The sequence below is a fragment of the Aedes albopictus genome, chromosome 1, assembly GCF_035046485.1.
Source record: "Aedes albopictus strain Foshan chromosome 1, AalbF5, whole genome shotgun sequence".
NCBI classification, from domain to species: Eukaryota; Metazoa; Arthropoda; class Insecta; order Diptera; family Culicidae; genus Aedes; species Aedes albopictus.
In genome coordinates this window covers 2064541-2085337 of record NC_085136.1, presented here as the reverse complement: position 1 = coordinate 2085337, position 20797 = coordinate 2064541, and the positions used below count along the sequence as shown (strand labels likewise).

Sequence of the window (20797 nt, the reverse complement as noted above, 5' to 3'; positions counted from 1 at the left end):
CTGCTTCTCAATAAGATCAACGTCAGAACCAACTTCCTTTTCGGATCCTCCATCGCTTCTTTAGCTGGATTTCTTGCTCCTCTTCTTGCTTTCAGCTGCTAGAGCACTACTTGGGACATACTTTGGGCACCGTCAATAACTTTTGACAACTCCTTCGTCAACACCAGCGTAAGAGAAATGTGCCTAATGTTCACATTTCCCACATTGGACCCAGTTTGCGTCCTCAGACATCGACTCCGATATCGAGCAGACCAAATATTGCTCGGTCTTGGAGGATGAGAAAGCCATTCTGAAGATTTGGAGTTGAATACAAAAAGAAGAAGATTCGGGGTTTCTTACAAAAAAAAAGCGTTACGAAGAAACGACTATATTAGCGTTACGTAATAAATTGATTTTAATTTAATTCAATATAGTTGTATGGTACTGGATTACTTTATTTCCAACAACAAATGCTATGAAAATAACTAACATCAAAGAGTGATCCGCCAATTTCTTTGAGGCAGCTCATGTTTTGCTTCCAGACACTTTTCAAATAGAACCAACCCTTTTGCGGAATCAAGTTTGTGCATTTGTTCAGTCCACAGTTGCCTATCTGAGTGTATTCCCTATGTCAGAAAAAAATATTGGCACCACATCAAGAAGTTGTTGCGGTCCAATCGTTTTCGATTCTTCAACTATGTATGTGAAGAACTGAGCGCTGAAGGCAAAACACATGTTTGTCGTGTCTTGCTTTATTTATTTGGGTTAGAGGTCATGTTTGCTCAGATTATTTCCGCTCGACTTCATGTCTACTGGTGGAGCCTGTCTCTGTATATCTACGACGAATCAATCCCCATATCAGACTTTTTTTTTTTGACTGTCGTATGAAGCGCCATGCGGAACCACTCACAGAGTTTCATTCTGAAGTATTCTGTCTGCTCTCAATTCATTGGATGATTTACGCATTTCGGTATCTTTTGTGAGCTTCTTAGCCACTGGGGCCACAGCCAGCGCCATGGCTGTGAATCAACGCAGTATTTGGTGAGGGAATGTCGTATAGTCGTAGCTACGCTCTTTTCAAATACGGCACTCAGCTCAGTATCATCGCAGAATATACACATTTGTTGCCAAACTGCAAGTCCTCGATTCCAGCACAGAAAAACTTTCTTTTGGTAGCTTTATTTACGATTATTTTTTCCAAATGTGCAATCATTTTCATTCCGCTTGTACAAAAGAAGGAAACCCAACAAAAGCCAAGAGGAAAAACATCCAGAGGAAAACAGCCACAGATTTGGCTTTTTCCCGAATCTTTTGTCGCTTTTCAATACGATTTGAATGGCGGAAAGGAAAATCTTTTTGCCTCATCCTCTGGCAACGAACGCACTGAAAGAAGAAGGGACCAGATCCGGGCTCGTTGTAGTTTGCCCATTGCTGAATAGTTGTGGCAGATTCTAGCTCGAAGAATATAGTTCCTGCCCTGTCCGGGGCGAAGAACGATACACAAAGTCAAATGGGGTAATTCATGGCACTTTTTAATAAACCAGAACTAATTTTTGCTCATTACGGCGAAATATAGACGCCCGAAATGGACTCCACTGCGAATACATTTGCGTGCCAATCCGGCTACTACTCTCTGGCACCCTACACTTATAGAGAAGGGTCCCGAAAATATTCTGCACGTGGGGCGACCCGAGCCAAAAGCAATAAAACATCAATAGAGAAAATGTACTCAACATTTTCTTTTACACCATTAATATCTGCCTTAGCATGTTCCCGCCGTAGAAGGGCGAGACTTGCCTGTCGCCGTTGCAATAAGCCGTTCATTGGTTCGGGCAGCTCTTCGTTGTGCATTCTGTCAAAGCGAAACCATCGAAGGAAAATGAGTTCAACAGGTGGTCAAATTTCGAGGAGTTAATTTTTCATTTCCCTCTTCTGTCCAGATTCCTTCGTTTCGCGTTGTGTGGTGCTAGGTAGTGAGTGTAAGAACTAGCCTCAGCAGGCAGCATTTTCAACGTTTCTTCGGTGCACTGCACTGGTGGTGTTCGGCACTAGCTCGCTAAGCTAGAGAGCTACGTGGGCCGTTCGTTCACAAGATGAAGAAATTCTCCCCCTTTGCGATTGGTCCGGTTATTTCTCATGGTTGGTGCTGGTACTAGGGACAGGATTGTGTAAGTAGAACAATTTGTAATTTAATTTCCTATTCTCGTGACTTTGGTGTGTTCCGGATGCACGCAGAGATCCTTTTTAATTTCTGGCTCAATATGGCGTGTGATTCGTTCGTACCGTCTGGGCGCTATGTGTGATTATTTACGACCTTGGTATAGCAGTTGGGAAAAGGACATGAGCTGCTTGCTTTGCTACGTCCACACGTAGATGTGGGCGGATGGGATCTTCCCAGGTGATAATTTCGTGCAGCCTTTCACGGTCGATCTATTTTCTGGTCTTATATGAATGATTGAAGTAAAAAATGCAATAGAGCAATTTCAAAATAGACAAATGGTGGTAAACCAATGATTTTTTGTTTTACTTCTCTCTTGTCGATCGTATGGTAACTTTGAAGCAGGAGGCCGGCAATGTCAGGTAGTGAGAGATGGAGATTGGTTTTTCTCGAGTTTATTCTCCAGCAGAGCTCGTTCTATTTATAAATAAAAAACAGGTATCAGGTATCAGAAGGCCGGCTCCAGAGGCACGTTATCCTCCATTTGGGACATTTGTGCCATCGCCATACATATAAGCCTATTTGATCGTTTACCTGAGGGAGAATAGGACAAGGAATGGAATGAGATTAGGAAAGGGAACGGTGATGAAATAGGAAGGGGTGCCCTAGTAAAGGGAATGAACGCATAAGCGCAACGAGAGCTCATAGCCCATACCACAACGGGTTTAATCAGTGCCCTGAAAAGGACACTGTAAAACGCGTAAGCGTAAAAAGAGCCTACAGCTCATTGGAGGTAGCTTGTGACGTTATACGACTTTCAATATGACATTGAAAGGCACGTCATCGAAAGAATCCTCAATATTCAAGAAATCACCCAAGCAAAAATTATGTTTGAGCGAGTACTTTCTTGAAAACATATACAACTTTGTAGAAAAGAATCCCAGATTGAGAGGCATGTGAGTTCACATGAATAGGCATGTCAGCCAGACGAACATCACAGAAGTGATAATCGACAGTGCGTTTCAAGCATTTCAGAATGAATGAGGTAATTAGATAAATCTGAACCTCATTCCATCTTTATACAACGCACGCACCCTTTCGGGATAAAACTATGGAATAATTTCACGCCATGAAAATACCCCATAGAAAACTACGAGAGTTCAAAACATGTTTGAAATACTCAAATCCCTCTGGAGAAAAAATAGGACAAAACCCAATTTGCTCCTGGAGGTTTGAAGTGAGCAGAGCTTTTTAGGGCCCACTAAGTCGATTATATAGCAATGATTCTCAAGCGGAAGCTAGAGATTCAGAGTTCCATTCAGGAATACCTCCTTCAGCCCGCACAGACCGCAGAGGACAAGCTTCTTTCAAAGCAATAGTTATGTTATACCACAATGAAGGACGTTGTAAGTACAAAACCACAACGAAACACTCTTGGAGTTGCAATGGAAGCGAGTTATCCATAACATGTGGTCGCAACCAATTAGTACAGGTTCCCTAGTTTGTTGAGTAAGGATCCCTGAATACGCAAATTTTGCGAAGGAACACTAAAATTTGCAAAGAAGGTCAAATGGAGACTCCTCATCCAATCAGTCATGCCTCATGCCAAACAGTCAACTTATGAAACATTCTGCTCATGCAGAGTTTGGTTAGATGCAATTCTATGTTAAGTTATCCATGAGCTGTACTACCTAGGTAATCCATCAAACTGAAGCATCTCAAATTAATGTTTGAGCTACTTCTGATGATGTAATCATCGTATCAATACTGTCAAATAACAGCGAAAAGATGCTGAATACAAGAGCTTACTTGAAGGCATCCATAAGGAAAGATTGAAACATACTGTTAACGTTATTCTAAGATATAGCATGCTCGAGGCACGACACTTAATTTATAATGAAACAAGCAAAACTGGGTTCTAAAGGTAACCTACACAAAAGTTACCCTACGAAAATGAACTTTTTGAAGTAGAGCCACTTGGGTTACGCACGCTTTTTACGCTGAAAATTGATCTGAGGTTTCCTAGCCGTAGCCACTACCCAAACTAGATAGGATTACACTCTTCACAATCACAACACAAAAAGGAAACATCAACGACAAACCAAATCGGTGTAATTGAAAAACGCCAATGGCGAAAACGCATTTAGCGAAACCATATAGGTAGTAATGTAAGCTGGTTTACAACATTTGAACAATCCCGCCTTTATTTAACCTCAAATTTGAGACTTAATAAGGGCAACTGATTATCTCGGAGAAACGCAAGGTCCACTGTACTATTGCTGCGGTTAGCGCACTAAGGGCGTAATACTGTGGAGGACGCCCTAATTCTCCACAGGCTCCGTTTGTGGTTAGGTTTTTATTAGACCCCCCTAACCATTCATTCCTTAGCACGGTAAGCATAAAGCCGCATAACACCACGAATTAGGGGTCACCTATTTAGTGGACTCATACCACTGGATCAGGCGATCCGTAGTGTTATTCTTAGCCAATTGAGACAACCGCTACCGACACTACACGGGAAAAGAAGTTAACATTAATGGTTAGCTTCCAAACGAGCCCGAATAGCCCTCAATTCGTCTTATTTGTATCCAATTGGCTTCTTTAACGATGTTGAGAGAATTCGATACTCTGCATCTGCATGTCAAACTGAGCCGAAATCCAAATTTTCATGAATTTTGGTGCCCGGGAACCTACATAAAAATTAATTTGAAGTTTGTATGGGAGCGATTTGTCGTATCACCCCTCGTCGCATTTTGTACTGGCTGGAGCTGTCAAGCAGTTGTCCTGAATACTATCAAACGTTCTTCTGTTGTGAGCACACAACAGCGACTTTTAAACCTTTCAGGACGCGCGCCATCAAGCAGCTGAAACTGCACCGCGCTCGCGCTGTATACGACGAGCAAGGTTTTTAAATAGTGTTGTACTTTTTACAACAGCGCGTGTCCTGAAGGGTTAATAGAATGAGGAAGTCCGTTAATCGAACACGCAAGAGATAGTTCCTTGGGCTGTGTGGAGCTGAAAGATCAACCTTGTAATAGCTTCTTCTCGTTACGTTCTTAAGGATGAGTTCCGGAAGGGTGGGGGGCGTACATAAGTACTTTTTGGTAAGCGTTCCACCAGCTACCGCCTTACCCAGGCACGGGAAAATTCATTCACTCAGATTCATCTTGCCAATTGCGTTCTTTGTTTTGATTGCTTTGTATCGTTCGCTCACGGTTGGATCAAACCGTTGCAATGAACTCCAACGAGTCTCAATACAAATGAACTGCAGAAAGAAAGATTGCATAAAGAGAATGGCACCAAAGAAATTCAATCATACCGATCGTGGTTCTTCGGGTGGGCCGTGATTCAATGAATCTTTACGCGAACGTTCACACACGAATCAAATTTTAGATTCAGTGCGAATGAAAGATTGCATTCGCGTGATTGTTATGACAATATTATTTTGCGGGTTTGGTGCGTTTTCTTAATTTATTGCTAGAAGGGGAGGTAAAGCATGTCTATTCGTGTTATATTTCCCTGGTCATGTGAGGGTAAAGGGAGAAAATGCATTCAGTAACAAATTTTGAAAACGACGTATAATCAATGCTACACCATTGATTATACGTCGTTTTCAAAATTTGTTACTGCATTGACTTTAGCAGTGACATTGGCAGATAGTGCGGTGCGAAAACGGTTGATTCGGTTTAGGTAAATAGTAGGTAAATATACCTACTATTGTACCATGTATCATGATGATAGCTTTCTATCAGGAAATATTTCTACCGTACTTGAATGCATGCATGTCTACCGCGCCGCCGGGCCCTTGTTGAGGATCAAACTCACAGATTTGAGCCTGATTTGCTTGAACGACAAATATTTGACCACTTTTGACAAATATATTTCGGCCTATTGTTTGATTCAGTTTGCCCCTATTTGTTTTTTGAGAGTGACAAATATTTTTGTTTGCCCTGTACTCCTTGGCCAAAATTTAACTGTCAAAATTGATCAATTAGTGAAATCCTTGATTAACATTAAAAACATAAATAAACCAGAATAACAATTCTCATGATCTATTCAAACACGGTAACATAGCGGTTGATTTTCCTTTCCTATGTAAAGTATGTAAGCTTCATAATTTATTTTCCGATTATATTATAATATTGGTTGCCTAAATCAGACTCAAAATTTTACACATATTCCAAATTACAATTTAACTGTAATAAAACAGGCGAACGTAATGTAAATGAATCAGATAATTAGCCCATCTTTCCTACAAGCCCAAATAAATATTAATGTACGTTTGGCGATGTTGTCCCCATGCACTAGTAAAATTGACTGATTTCAAATTACATGGAAATCTATAGAGGCTATATAGCGGGCCCATATAGCCGAGGCGGTAAACGCACGGGTATTCAGCATGACCATGCTGAGGGTGACGGGTTCGATTCCCGGTCGGTCCAGGATCTTTTCGTAAAAGGAAATTTCCTTGACTTCCTTGGGCATAGAGTATCTTCGTGCCTGCCACACGATATACACATGCAAAATGGTCATTGGCAGAGGAAGCTCTCAGTTAATAACTGTGGAAGTGCTCATAGAAACACTCAGGCTTATTCTGCGCGGCGTGTGAGGTGAGACAAATGGTTTCGTTTCACGTGACGTGATACGACTAATGTAAATCAAATGGGGCGAGTCGACTTTTGTCACCTCATTCGACTCGTCTCACCCAGTGCTTGAAATCAAGTGAATATGAATGGTACGATCAGTCATCAGCGCCAACCATCCCTACGAACGAACACGCACAGGGAGCAAAGAGAAACCGAACCAACCGTGACCACTATTCCTCATCGGTCGGTTGGCTGGTGAAGCATACTGACTGGTAACGATTATTTCTCACTTGCTGCGGTGAGGCTGAAGATGCGTAAATGATTCAGTGGATTTATGTTTTGCTCAAAACCTGTAAAAACAATCAATTTGTCCATTAGAGAATGATGGACGTGACTATTATAGTCGATTTAATTCGAGTTTATGTCATTTGCACTGTAATAACGAGATAAAAATCAAGTATATTCATTGCCGTATACACCGGCGAAGAGAGAGATTCAGAGAGCCGCACGGCGCTGAATCGTCGTTCCTCACTCTCACTCATATTTTTTATTGCTCCCGCTCCCACTTGCTTCAGAAGCATGTTAGACAATGAAGGCATATTGCTACCGCTTTGGGTTGAAAAGCGCCGGTCAAAGAAGAGCAAATTTTGATTCGTCTGCGGTAAAACGCTTCAATTTTCAAGCGCTGGTCTCACCTCACACGCCGCGCAGAATAAGCCTGACTAAGCTGAGAAGCAGGCTTTGTTCCAGGAGGACGTTACGCCAAGAAGAGGAGAGGAGAGAGGATGAGGAAATCTATAGATCGTTTCATATTTACCATCGATACTAGATGATTTCCTAATTAGCCGCGAAACTGAAGTTAAAACACGCAATTGATCAATACCCCCAACGCCCCCAACAGATGGGATAGAAAAAACTAGCACCATCAGCATCAGCAGAAGTACGACGAACGAAATGAAAGAATCGCCGCGATTGAAGGAATGCATTCACGTGTGATCCTTTCGAGACATTCGCCTTGCGATTGCAGTCCCGTACCGAATGATTCAACGGGTGAACGTGAACAACGATGAATGCTGCCATAATTTTCGTGTATTTGCTTTATCCCCTTTATTCGCCTGAGTGCGTAACACACTATCTACAGGCTTGCTGGGATTGTGTTTCGTTCCGCGAGAATGTTTGCGAGAGAGCGCGAAATGAATGAATTGTGAACGATTATTTCCATGCCTGGCCTTACCCAAGCAACACACATGGTTACAAAACAGTGAAGGCAGCGTATGTAAGGGTTGCGCAGTAAGTCACAGGACTTCTGTGCTACCCTTACATACGCTGCTGTTTTGTAACCATGTGTGTTGCTTGGGTAAGTTGTCCTAAGAGGGTAGAGTCCTGTTTAGTACTGTAGATTATCCGTTTGACTCAAGCTGTTGGGAGTGGTGGGTGTGGTGTGAGGGCAACTCAACTTTGTGTTTGCCTGCCATTTTCTCTGTACATTTCTCTATATGTAGTTCGATTCGGGAGATCGTGGAAGATAAGGAATCCTTGTCCACCCCGTTCACATCTTTTCAACTATGTTTTCTGAAGTGATATTTCTACCGCACATCTCTTTCATACTCGCCCTTTAGTCCTGAAAGCGAAGATATTCGAAAAGCACGCGTGCTCCACGATGTCGTCGCAGTTTGTGCTCTCCGGTTATACGGAAGAACCCCTCCCACTAACAAACTTCCTTCCTGTGACAACCGTGGAGATGCGGAGGTACACACGGTCTCTGGTAGCAACGGATGTCCCACTAACATTCCTTCCCTTCCCCGATGACCGTAAGGACGTGGCCGGCGCCGGTACTGAGAATATAAAGTTTTGAGTCTTCAAAATTGCAATTTGAGGATGGCAAGCTACACCCAGGCATATTCCTTTTGGTTCCCTGTGCAATGGTGACTGTTCTGGTCTGTAACGGAGTAGCAACTACGAATTGTACGGTCATCTCATGCTCATGCTCATGCTCCGGACATACGAAAATACCTGCATGTCCAAATCTGTGCAAAAACCTCCTAAAGCACTCAACACCCAACCTTCCCATGAGACCTGTTCGTCCATTGAGACACGCTCGGTTTGAACCTGTGTGTCCATCTACTCTTGCTGTAGAAATCCCACTCTCTCTACCATTTCAATGCAGACAATATTCTAGTGATCCGTCTCGCGCCTCTTGTGCCACATCGCTCGAAGCACTCTTCATCTTCTATTACCACTAGTGCTATGGTCATCTTGCCCGCTAGCACACATACATATAGCGTCCTTTGAGACTGTGCAGTATACGCTGACAATTATCAGGCACATCGGCCTATGGGTACTCTGAATTGCCGAGCTATTTGACATCATCTTCGACAATGCAATGCCATACTCTCGCCAGGCTTGCCCTTTTGCATGCATATTTCATGTGGCTACCGAAGTTCAGTTTGTCATTGATCATAGCCCCCAGTTTCTTGAGTGAGCGCTTGGAGATGATCGTGCACTCGCCTGTGGTGACTACTACCTGCTGTTCAGACTTGTGGTTGTTCACCACCGTTACCTCCGTTTTGTGGTACGCGATTGCCAGCTGCCGTGACCTCATCTAGTCCTCTCCTATGCCAATCGCGTGCGCTGCTGTCAACTCCACTTCTTCGACTTCTTCGACATGCCGTATATCACGAGGGTAATGTCGTCGGCAAAAACCAACCAGCTTTACGTTTGATAATAGTGTGAGCCTCAATACGCCATGCTGCGTTCCATAGTACTGAGGCCAGGATGAATGATATAGACCATCAGCCTCAACAAAATGATCCACTCCAACAGTTTCTCGGTTACGGTGTTCAGTAGACAGATAGGTCTGTCTGCTGATGGATCGCCAGGTAGCTTCCATTGCTTGGGCAGTAGAACTAGTTTTTGCCTTTTCCACCTCTCCGGAAGTTCACCTCTTCTGTGAAGCCATTCTACACTTGTCAACGGTAGCCTCGATGACCGCCTCAATGGCTACTGTCGGAATACCATGCGGATCCGGACCTTGCCCATTTTGAGCGACTTGGCTATCGCGATGAGTTCATCGTTCATCACCGAAGGGACGGCAGCCCATGGTCTTATGTCGTGGCGCGAGAACAACGTATCCACGATCTTCAGCAACATCTCTAAGGAGCGTTCTGGGACTGCCGACGCAACCTCCGTTTCGACAGGCATCACCCCAGGGGGTCGTTTTGCCTGCCTGCCATAGATTATCGAAACACGTTCGCTTACGCGACCTAATCTCTCTGTTTAGTGCCAGTTTACTAGCCTGTGCACTAGACTGTAGCTCATTGAGTTTAGCCGCCATGTACGCCTCACTTCGGTCCAATCTACCCTCCTAAGAGCTCCTAAGAGGATGAAATGAGCTTGTTTCATCCTCTTTCTAGCTCTTAGGAAAGATGCACAAAGTCCAGCGATTTGCGGACACCACCAGTTGGTAGGAATCACCTTGACATTGCTGCGACGCAGCACGGCACGCTAGATAGATCATCGTTGTTAAACTCCATGAGCAAACACTTCACAAATGCCGGCTTGTCGATGCGACCGTCTTCTTCTGTTTTTCAGGGTTCATGCCACGAATCGAATTCTGCAGGGACTGGAGCTTCTCAAAAAGATAGAGGTTCTACGAGGTTCCGATATATTTTTATTATTATTATTGTTAATCACTTAATCTAAATTACAACTCTTTTTCCACTAAGGTAATATGTGAGCGATTCCAATCGGCAGCTGCATTTCTAGCACCTAAATGTATGCTATTCAAATTCTACTATATCGAACTGGTTGCCGTTGCGCTGCTTTCACTTTCTACCCTATCATGGTAGAATGATGAGCACGAGGATGTTGATGTGTGGCTCAGAAGAGGGTCAGTGTCAGCTGCGCTCAGGGGGAAAGAGCAAATGACGAATTTCAAAGTGCCGGGGCTGGGATCGAACTCATGACCATCTGCTTATGAAAGCAAACGTGTGACCACTTGCGCTTCGGGCCCCGGCTATCCGATATATTGTCTACTCTTTACTTTGAAATGGTCATTGGAATAGGCAGTTGTCAGCTAAAAACAATGGAAACGCTCATAGAAGACTAGAGAAATAGGGACGTTACGCAAAACAAATATCATACGAACGCATCGTACGTTTTGGCAGAACTGATTCAAATTAAGCTGAACATCTGTGATACATATTCAATCGTCCGATATATCCTTTCAGGCGAAATTCAACAGCTTACTATCAAAAAGTTATCATCAATCCATCACATACCTGCGAGTCTTCAATTGCATCTAAAAATCATTTTTAACTTCATTTCTCATATCAACAATAAATTCCATGTCACACCATTCATTCCTGTGTCAACAGCCACGGTTTTTCCAACATAACTAACGTTATTTATTTATTTGTTTGGAATTTTTTGCAGCCCTCCTGCAGCTCTGCCCTGGTATGCATCTCTTCGCTAGACGACTCCACTCGACGAAATTGACGGACATCCGACAGCCATTGTTTGTCCACACACCCGCAAACGCAAACTTCCGGCTTCCATTAGTTCACCCGGCAGGTCTTCCTCACAGCTTGCAGTGCAGCGCCAAATCGACATCTCTGCTGTCTGTCTCTCCCGGGATGGCCGGTTGTAAATCATATTTTACATATTTGATCGCTATTTGAACTACATAAATTAACATATGCCATCGTTTCAGTCTTCCGCCTATTGGACTCGAGGCTCGAGCGTTCGTTTGTGGGCCGTTTCCCAAATATTTCACTTCTGTGCGAACTGCTCCGGCCGGTATGGCTAATTTCGATAGTCCTGACAGTGCACCGTTTGCCTGAAAAATTGCCTCGTGTTTACAGTAATGTTCGCCAAGAGGACCTCCGAACAGCACGCTACCCTGTGGATGACCGGTCGCTTGCTGAGTCTCAGAACGAAGAGTGGATCCCTTCGGTGTTACGTAATGTATGACACTAGTAGTGCAATCTGTTCGGTCAACTGAAGTCATAAAAAAACGCTGTACCTAGAAAGCACCAAACAAGGACAGCAGAGGTAGCTTGGACTAATTGAAATAGCGTTCGAGCCGTGGAAGACAGACTGTCATAATAAAATCATAAATCTGTTCGAGCTTTTTTTTCCTATCTTTCGATCCGTACAATGCAAGTCGTTTGGCTTCGGTAGGTACCAACAGATTGCAGGATTGACCCCGATGGATTTCCAATTATTATCGGGCTCGGACCCGCCATGCATTCTGCTAGAGCTAGACTGTATCGCATAGTCGGCAAGTAAGTGAAAATGCATTATGGAATGTTTTAAATCTTGTTTTGCTTTTGCATGGCGGCGGCTCGGTGCACTCTACTCGCAATGGTCAGCACAAGTTGCAACGATGCGTCACATTGTCCCTAAATTCATTTATCCTAGGAGTATACCACCGACAGCAGCACGAATTGCGTGCGTGTAGGCGCTATGGACCAAAAACTGTCGAGTCTGTGAGCCTAAAATTATGCAACGTCGGTTCATGCACTGCACACGTTCTGCACCAGAGGAGATAAATTAAAATGCCATTCACTACATGTCCTCATCTGCCCACCCTCAATATCCACCACATCCCTTTACTCATTGTACGGCAGCCGGACCCCATGGAAGTGTATTTGGAAGGAAAATTCGTACATTTAGCACCTCACTCCATCGTTTGAGGACCCTTCCACACAGCCACAGAGGTGCCGTAGCAACAGCAGGAGGAGCATGGAATGCGCCTAGACTTACTTTACTGAACTACGAGAAATTCCACACATGATTGTATCTCTGGAACAAAGAGCCAGAATGTATGCATGTAGGATCCGTACAAAGCGGCAGTGTATATTTAAAATAATAAAGTCGAGTTCGAGCGTGTTTATTAAATATACATTAATCCATTTTTGCATAATATTTCATCTATCGCACTGAGTGTAAGGATGGGAATCCTAGTTGTAGCCCCCCTCTGCGCTCATCCCTTCGATTGGGTGATGTTGGAGCCGTGTCGTTTATCATCGAGTATGTGTGGTTTGTACGCTTCGGGGTGAATGGAGTCAGCCAGCAGCTCAGAAAATGCCAGTATAATCTCTTACATTGTGCACCCCTTCAGCAGGTCATTTATCCCGTAAGTCAGTTGGCATTTTTCATAAATGTTACATTTTTATGTTTCCATAACGCTGGGGATAAGCTGTATTTTAAATAATGTATCTATTAATCAATGAAAGAATCGCCTGTTCAGACCGTGTTTAATCTAGTAGAAATTCGAAGGAATGCATTCTAGTACTACCGCACAAAACTCGCCGTCGCCGCTTCGCCAGCTTGTATATATATAGTTGCATGAAACCTGCGCGCGGCGTCTTGCATACCCTGCAGGCGTTTTAGCAGCCGTACTTCCAATTGGAAAATATTTGTTTCGTTTCCTTCCTGCTTACAGTATGTGATCAATTACTTATGAGTCATTGAATCAGCTTCCTGAATAAATTAATTTCCAGCATAAGTAAATGCATATTGTTCATACCCTTAGGAAAAACAAAACGAATTATGACAAAGCACCGGAAACTTGCCGTCTTGGCGACGCGTCTCTGAGAATATCCCTTCCTTATTTACGATTCTTTTTATTGCACTTTTATTTGCTTAAGTTTGTCTTGCTCTTGGCTTCCTGCTGCATCGCATAGCAACATTTCAATTTGGAGAATCTCGGTTTGAATGGAATACAGTATTAGTGATGAGTACCGTAATCTGGGGGGCAGTTGATCAGCGGGGTGAAGTTGATCACTATGGGGGCCACGTCCTTCAACCGCTGAGGACGCTACAATTCTGTTTCAATGGTGGAACTTTTGACGTTTATTAGAAGAATATTTGTAGGTTTTTTTGCCAATGGTGTCAGATTTTGCATAAAAATATCGACTTTTTTGGATGTGTATTAAAACTCGGTGAAAAAACTGTCTTTCAAAAAATCGCCTCCTATCAACGCTTTGTATATTAGAAGACACATTTAATTCATTCATGGCAGGCTTATTGAACAAGGATTTGAGATGAAATTGATATTAACATATAAGTTTTATTGGAAAATAGCATATTTTTGCGAAAGACGATTTTTTTAAAGAAATTGTCTACCTTTAGGCGTTTAGTGTGGGTCATTCTGTAACCTACTAAACTTTATTTTATTTTTAACATAGGTACAAAATACATCAGTTGTAAGAATTTTAAAAACTTATTCAAATTCAGCATCATAAAATTTAGTTTGTTTAATAATTTTCCAATCTTAGAATGTTATGTCATTGGTTGATACAGCACTAGGCTTCGTGACTTCGAATCACAGAAACGACTGGTACGACGGCGAATGTGAACAGTTGAAAAACGAGAAGAATGCAGCATGGGCGAGAATGCTGCAACACCGTACGAGAGCGAATGAGGCACGTTACAAACAGGCGCGGAACAGGCAGAACTCAGTCTTCCGGATGAAGAACGAGATCGCGAAGCGATGGAAGAGCTGTACCGCGCTAAGGACACACGAAAGTTCTACGAGAAGCTGAACCGCTCGCGCAGAGGCTTTGTGCCACAAGCCGACATGTGCCGAGATAATCACGGGAATATTCTCACGAGCGAGCGTGAGGTGGTCGAGAGGTGGCGGCAGCATTACGATGAGCACCTCAATGGCGACGTTGCAAGTACCGAAGGTGGCGTGGTAACAGATCTAGGAGTATGTGCACAGGACGAAAGACTTCCGGCCCCTGACCTTCAAGAGATTGAGGAGGAGGTTGGCCGGTTGAAAAACAACAAAGCCGCTGGAGCAGATCAGCTACCAAGCGAGCTTCTAAAATACGGTGGAGAAGCACTGGTGAGAGCACTACACTGGGTCATTACCAAGATTTGGGAGGAGGAAGTATTACCGGAGGAATGGATGGAAGGTATCGTGTGTCCCATCTACAAAAAGGGCGACAAGTTGGATTGCGGGAACTACCGCGCGATCACACTACTGAGCGCTGCCTACAAGATACTCTCTCAAATTTTATGCCGCCGTCTATCACCGATTGCAAGAGAGTTCGTGGGGCAATATCAGGCTGGATTTATGGGCGAACGCGCTACAACGGACCAGATGTTCGCCATCCGCCAGGTGTTGCAGAAATGCCGCGAATACAACGTGCCCACACATCACTTGTTCATCGATTTCAAATCGGCGTATGATACAATCGATCGAGAACAGCTATGGCAGATTATGCACGAATACGGATTCCCGGATAAACTGATACGGTTGATCAAGGCGACGATGGATCGAGTGATGTGCGTAGTTCGAGTATCAGGGACACTCTCGAGTCCCTTCGAATCTCGCAGAGGGTTACGGCAAGGTGATGGTCTTTCGTGCTTGCTGTTCAACATTGCTTTGGAGGGTGTAATAAGAAGAGCGGGGATAAACACGAGTGGGACGATTTTCACGAAGTCCGTTCAGCTGCTTGGTTTCGCCGATGATATTGATATTATTGCTCGTAAATTTGAGACGATGGCGGAAACGTACATCCGACTAAAGAGGGAAGCCAGGCGAATCGGATTAGTCATTAATGTGTCGAAGACAAAGTACATGATGACAAAGGGCTCCAGGGAGGAATCACCGCGCCCGCCACCCCGAATTTATATCGACGGTGATGAAATCGAGGCGGTTGAAGAATTCGTGTACTTGGGCTCACTGGTGACCGACGACAACGACACCAGCAGAGAAATTCAGAGGCGCATTGTGGCAGGAAATCGTGCCTACTTTGGACTCCGCAGAACTCTACGATCGAATAAAGTTCGCCGTAACACGAAGTTAACCATCTACAAAACGTTGATTAGACCGGTCGTCCTCTATGGGCACGAAACATGGACCCTACGTGCAGAGGACCAACGCGCCCTTGGAGTTTTCGAACGGAAGGTGTTGCGTACCATCTACGGCGGAGTGCAGATGGAAGACGGGACCTGGAGAAGGCGAATGAACCACGAGCTGCATCAGCTGCTGGGAGAACCAACCATCGTCCATACCGCGAAAATCGGGAGGCTACGGTGGGCGGGTCACGTCATCAGGATGTCGGATAGCAACCCGACTAAAATGGTTCTCGAGAGTCATCCGACCGGTACAAGACGACGTGGAGCGCAGCGAGCTAGGTGGGTCGACCAAGTGGAGGACGATCTGCGGACCCTACGCAGAGTGCGGAACTGGAGACAAACAGCCATGGACCGAGTGGAATGGAGGCGGCTACTATGTACAGCAGAGGCCACCCCGGCCTTAGCCTGACCGGTAAGTAAGGTAAGTAAGTCATTGGTTGATAAACTTCACTCCGGATTGAAAGTTTTCAAATTTGAGCATTTGAACATTTTTTACATAATGTAGCAGTTTCTTTTAAGAATTTCGTTTACGGAACTTGATGCAGGTCCACTCCCCAAGTAACACACTTGTCACCGAAGAGTCACGGCGGCGCAGGTTTTTGTTGCGCAGAAGTCACTGTGACTTACTCCTAGCAAATAAGTGTTTATTTGTTAGAAGTAAGTCACAGTGACTTCTGCACAACAAAAATCTGCGCCGCCGTGACTCTTCGGTGATAAGTGTGTTACTTGGGTCAGTACATGTATTTGTTCGGAATCATCAGGTATTAGAAGGCCGGCTCCAGAGGCACGTTATCCTCCATTTGGGACATTTGTGCCACCATATTATTGAAAAGCAAGTTCATAAACACTCACTGACAAGGGCTAAAAATTAAACAATTTGTTTGTTTGTTTAAGCAAAAGTTGATTTTTTTTATTTTAAAACAATCAGGTCTAACCCCAACACACCTCACCAACGGGAGGATCACTCTTGGATCAACTGATGTACCGTAAAACGGGGTAAAATTGATCGTCTTGACTGACCTCATGAAATGTTCAAACAAGCATTTTACATTGAATCAGTTTCTGCTATCGAATGGTATATCGTAATCTGCTATAATTAAGCTATTAAATGACACGCAATTCATGACAATTGAATTTCATAAACATTGAAATAAATCGATATTTCCATAACTGTGTTTCGTAACGCAATGAGATACATTGTCAAACATTTCTGCTTGGCGTAAATACTAGATACAATATGAAATTCGAAATCACTGTAATATGATATCCTAGAGTTGGATTAAATAAACGAAACTTTTAAGAAAATGCTCTATGAGGAGTTGGCTATCAATTCCTAACGGCCTTGCCTACCTTTAGGCGTTGTTCGCGGTTTGGAGGATTTTAATCCTAAAATAACTCAAAAAGTACATAGTTTGTAAGAATTTGCTGGGTGATGGATTTTCGATTAAGGAAAGAGGCGTTTGGAAGGGGTCCATTCGTAGCGGTTATGCGCATCAAATGAAGTTCCCCATGCATTTCCTGTGCATCCATGTAAGCGGGGAGGGTGGGTTCCGCATATGAACCATCTACGTAATTGCCTTGCTCGGAAGGAGCTTCCCCCCAAGGGGGTGGGCCTCAGCTCGTCGCCGCCCTACTACAGTTAGCAGAAAGAGGGTTCCTACTTACCAACTCTGTTTTTGATTTCAGGTGATGGAAAAAAAAGGACGTTGATGCGGCCAGGCCGGAAATCCCAGTTAGTGACCCCTGTTACAGGGCGAGTTAATCCAACTGGATGAGTACAGTTCTTCGGAGAGTTCACTCGAAAGGCACTCACTCTCTATGAGTGTTCGTCAACTAAATCTTCTGTGCTCTTAGTCGATGAGACAAGTTACTGTTCACTGTTCACGAATAAGCGTTATAGTGTTGTCCTTTTTGGACACACTAAGGAAGAGGGGGGGGGGGGGTGTTTATTGATAGCACACTTTACCCCTAGCCACCGACTACTTGTTGGATGGTGACAATAGGAGCCCAACAAAGTGGCGTCCTGTACCGGCGCGGTTTCTGGCACCGCCGTTTTGGGCGCCTACCACTGATCACTTGCCCTGTTCCCCTTCACTTTGCACCCCTTTGCAGAGATCCCCTTTTCACTTGATTAGCTTAGAGCTGTTCTTCCGCCTTGTGGCTAGGTCTTTAGCGACACTTTCCTCACTCAGACCCTTATTCCCCTTGCCCCTTTCTCTTCACCTGAGCACTTGTTCTCTTCACCCCTTGTCTTCCACTTAGGTTTTGTTCTTCACAGGCACTAAGGCCGATTTCGGTACCTTCTTCACCCCCTTCGTGCTCTTCGCTCGGCCGCTTCTCGAAGTGGAGCAGCATGGCATTTGCGGCTCTGCTTCTAGAACATCGCCGCGCCGATAGGTTTGAGTTTGCTAATCGGCAATTTTGGTCTCGTGGGAACGTCCATGAATCACATTACGCTTTTAGGATGGAGAAGGAGGTGGTTCATCAAAGTGTGACAGATCATACAAAAATTTCTGCGGTTCCATACAAAGAGTGTGACATCGGGGAGATGGGGAGGCTGAAAATGGACAATTGCCGCGTGACGTAATTTGTGGACGCTCCCGCGCGGAGTAATCCCAAAACATTTTGAACATTCGGATGGATGCGCTCCTCTAGAACCAGAAAGTCCGGCGATCCCCGATCCGCGTTTGGCGACGAACTTCTAATCCCGTCTCGCGATCGGGGTTTGGCAAATTCAAAAATCGCCAGATGGGATTGGGTGAGATCATTCTGATTTTTTTCTTCATAGAAGGCGTCGAGTTAATTTGGCAAAATTATCCGGCAGCTCTTATATTGACTTTATATTGAAGCAATAGCAGTGTCAGAAGAAAGTTATTCAAACGCACAATAATTAGGAAAATAATACGTAATTGACCAAATTACCGCAACGATCGGTAAAATCGGAATCTGTTCTACGATTATCACGACGCGTATTTCCAGTGGTGTGAATCGTATTACCTACCATAGGTGACTCCCAGATTCACACCCTACCTTACCCTACTAACAAATACTCCTTCCCGAGCCAACTGTGGGGATGCTGTGGATTCCACGGTTTCTAGTAACAACGGTTGTCGAGCTAACATTCCTTCCCTCTCCGGATGACCGTAAGGACGTGACCAGCGCCGTTATTGACTTCCAAATATTGAACTCTCGATTTGTGCACATTGAGAGTGTGTAGCTAGTCCCAAGCACCATTCAATGGTTCTATGTGCAACTTCGATTGTTCTGGTCAATCACGGAGTAACAACTACGATGTGTACGGTTATCTTTGCTTTGCTCACTCTAAAAACGAAGCCACAAAAAAATGCTTTTCCATGCATAATTGTCCGATCATAAGCGAGTTCCTTACAGTCCTCCTGGGGAATGAAGATGAAGTGTTTTTCATTCGTTTGCACCCTAGAGGGCGGGAGGAGGGCGAAGCAAAACTCCCAGCCACCCGGACAGGGAGTTTTTCTGGTATCGAAAGCGACCCAGAGCCCCCCACGGAGCGAAGATCCTTGGGCGAGTGAATGTGGTATTTTGTAGAAGCATAGAGCCCCCCCGGGGGGGGGGGGGGCGGTTGGCGTAGAACCTTCAACTGATCAGGGTTTTAGAATGTCGTTTTAGCCATAGAGCCCCACGGGGAGACGAAGAAGGCTTCCGGTCGACCGGGCTTTACGCCTTAACGGAGTTTTGCGTAGTTGCTCAGTGCCCTCGGGGAGACGAAGAGGCCTTGCTCGTTGAAGGTTGGTGTTATGCACGGTGCTCTCCGGGGAGACGAAGACTCCGGTGAATGCGTCGTAGAATCATAGAGCCTCCCGGGAGGACGACAATGTAGGTTGTTTTATCTTGAGGAGTTTCAGCTGTCAGAATCTCGATCCACCCCGCTCCTGTTTGCGTGTATCAGTACGAATTGTCGGGAACCCGCAGCTTCCGCCCCTAGCACCCTGGAACGGGTCCGCCACGCGGGGGAGGCAATGCAGGGAAACTCGTAAGACCTCCCACCCTTGGCACCCTGGAATCGGGAGCAAAAGTGAACCCGGCCAAAAAAGAGCCACGATGAATTAAAACAACCGAGAGTCAGAGTATACGTGTAATGATTGCACACACACAAACTTTTGCTAGGTGTCTTAACGGAGAATCAACTCGATGTGATGATTGGACGTAAAGGCTGTCCACGATGGATGTCGGACGAAATTTCTAAAACATTCACCATTCGGTATTTGAGCAAACGCTGCTACGGGTTTCTCCGCGATAAACTTGGCTATCCTTTGCCAGGATTGTTCACGTTGTGCGCTTACGTAAGCTTAAATTTAAAATTCGGGTTATTGAATGACGTATTCAGAACGATGTCTGCTGGAGATATGTCTGAAGTGGATCGCGCATGCGTATTAAAATTTGACGAAATGAGTGTGAGGAAGTTACTGGAGTACGATGTCGATGCGGTTGGGCCTCACACACACGTACAAGTAACAATGGCGAGAGGTTTGTTTTCGGGATGGAAACAAATCGTATACTTGGCGTTCGATCAATGTGTGTCAGTACCAAGTTTAATGCACATTTATAGTTCTCTGGAGTAATGGAGCAGAAATCTCATTTTGATGGCCTACTTTTAGGTAATTTCGGGCAACCCGAATCAGCATGCCCCCTTAGAATTAATAATTCTTAGGGTAAATGATGATGGTTGGACCAGTTTGTGGTGTTTCACTACGAGATGGAAATACATGTCGTTTTTTCCTATGAACAAAACATTTTTTTATGATGAACTAAAGATTGATGGAAAGCTCTACTCTTCTAGTTTATGAAAAGGACGGTGATTTCAAAATTTACTTGATATTTTGTTATTTAAAATGTTTTTATTGAACAGGGAATTTTGATGTTGGTTGGACCAATGCTGATTGCGGTTGGACCAATATATTGATCATGGTTGGACCAACTAGCAAAAACACATGAACGAGACGAAATGAAGGCAATATCAATATAAACCAATAAAAAGAACATAATAACATGGCTTACGAGAAAGCTATGAAATATCTACACTATTTGGCATAGATTTTTATGTGTGTTTGTATGATTTCTCTTCTCTAAGGTAGTATGGAAATAATGTATGAAGACCGCAGGTTAATGAAGTTAGTGACGATGAAATGAAACGAGATAATATATTTACATTTTATAACATTTC

The 20797-nt window shown here is 44.2% G+C and overlaps 1 pseudogene; it reads left to right on the top strand.

Moving 5' to 3' along the window:
* The first annotated feature begins 737 nt into the window (after positions 1-737).
* Positions 738-12296, top strand: LOC109405233 (uncharacterized; annotated as a pseudogene).
* The last annotated feature ends 8501 nt before the right edge of the window (positions 12297-20797 follow it).